The sequence below is a fragment of the Arachis hypogaea genome, chromosome 19 (genome assembly GCF_003086295.3).
Source record: "Arachis hypogaea cultivar Tifrunner chromosome 19, arahy.Tifrunner.gnm2.J5K5, whole genome shotgun sequence".
Classification (NCBI taxonomy): domain Eukaryota; kingdom Viridiplantae; phylum Streptophyta; class Magnoliopsida; order Fabales; family Fabaceae; genus Arachis; species Arachis hypogaea.
In genome coordinates this window covers 66,551,666-66,553,529 of record NC_092054.1, presented here as the reverse complement: position 1 = coordinate 66,553,529, position 1,864 = coordinate 66,551,666, and the positions used below count along the sequence as shown (strand labels likewise).

Sequence of the window (1,864 nt, the reverse complement as noted above, 5' to 3'; positions counted from 1 at the left end):
ATTGGGATTTCCTAAAGAATTTCCCAAATAGTTAACCTCATCCATCATGGGTTGATCTAGATCATATGCCTCTCCTTTATGAGAGGCTTCTTGAGTGTTGTCAGCTTCAGCTTGTGATCCAGTCAGATGATGAAAGATCATATTGATCTCTTGGGTTAAGTTCTTATTCTAAGCTATTATGGCATTCAGAGTATCAACTTCTAGGACTCCTCTCTTCTGAGCTACCCCATTGCTTATAGGGTTCCTCTCAGAAGTGTACATGAACTAGTTGTTAGCAACTATGTCAATGAGTTCTTGTGCCTCTTCAGGCATTTTCTTCAAGTGGAGTGATCCACCAGTAGAGTGGTCTAAAGCCATCTTCGATAATTCAGAGAGATCATCATAGAAGATATCTAACATAGTCCAGTCTGAAATCATGTTAGGAGGGCACTTTTTGATCAATTGCTTGTACCTCTCCCAGGCTTCATAGAGGGATTCTCCCTCTTTCTGCCTGAAGGTCTGAACTTTCACCCTGAGCTTGCTCAGCTTCTGAGGTGGGAAGAACTTGGTCAAGAATGCATTGACCACCTTTTCCCAAGAGTCTAGGCTTTCCTTAGGCTGAGAATCCAGCCATAACCTAGCTCTGTCCCTTACAGCGAAGGGGAAAAGCATAAGCCTGTAGATTTCAGGATCCACTCCATTAGTCTTAACAGGATTACAGATCTATAAGAAATCAGAGATGAATTTGTTGGGATCTTCCTGTGAAAGTCCATGAAACTGGCAGTTTTGTTGAACTAAAGTGACCAATTCAGGCTTCAGCTCAAAGTTATTTGCACCAATTGCAGGTATAGAGATGCTGCTTCCATAGAAGTCAGAAGTGGGTGCAGTAAAGTCACCTAGGACCTTCCTTGCATCTCCTCCACCATTAGGATTGGTTGCTGTTCCGAGGGTTACCTGAAACTGGAGGTCGATCTCGGATGAGATCTTCCGTACTGGTCGGAGATGACATGTCCGGCTGGCTGGTGGCGGCCGGAGCTGTTGTGTCCGACTTATTGGACTTGCTGCACTGCTGATCCTTGGCCACCGAAAGGTGGGGGGTACCTGCAAGAGACTCCGATGCTTAAGTTAGCACGGGTATTAAGCAGGTTTTTATGTCGAATCAGAGTATGAGTTATACATGGGTGCTCCAGTGTATTTATAGTAGTGTGGGCTGACCTTTCTGATAAGATAAGTTAGTTATCTTATCTTATCTTATCTTTATCTTGAGTGAAGTCTGCTTATCTTTAAGGGAACCGCCTTTATCTCTGTAGGCTTGAACTGCCTTTGGATTTGGGTCGTGTTCCTCCATTTGGGCCCTTTACTGGGCTCTCCTGTCGATTTGGCCGATCTCTTTAAAAAGAGGTCGGATATTCAGACCTGAAGAGGTCAGTTGTTTTGCCACCAATCATCCCGGGTCGGACAGTTCGACCCAGGGTATGAACAGTTGCCATGTTTGTATTTTCAGCTTTTTGTTTGAAAAGCTGTGAGGTTTCCTTCGGAGTGCTGTGCTCTTGTTGTAAATGCCTCCTTAGAGTCCTCTCAGGTTCAGGATCATGATCAAAGAGAGGTTCTTTATCCCTGTTCCTACTCATAAATAAGAAGGAAGAATGCAAGAAGAAAAGAAGAAAAGGATTCTCTATGTCAGAGTATAGAGGTCCTTTGAGAGAGTTAGATAAGAAGAAAAGAAAAGAAAGATATTTTTTTAAGTTAAAAGAGTTTTCAAAAAAATAAATAGAAAAAGAAAAGAAGATTTTTGAAAATAGAAGAGAGAGAAAGGGGTAAGAATTTTCAAAAAAGGAGAGAGAGAAAGAAGTAAAAAGTTTTCGAAAATAGAAGAGAGAGAAAG

At 42.1% G+C, this 1,864-nt stretch overlaps 1 non-coding gene across 1 annotated transcript; it reads left to right on the top strand.

Moving 5' to 3' along the window:
* The first annotated feature begins 410 nt into the window (after positions 1-410).
* Positions 411-519, top strand: LOC112782052 (small nucleolar RNA R71). Its single transcript, XR_003192794.1, has one exon. It is a non-coding gene; the product is annotated as a small nucleolar RNA R71 (small nucleolar RNA).
* Positions 520-1,864: the final 1,345 nt, after the last annotated feature.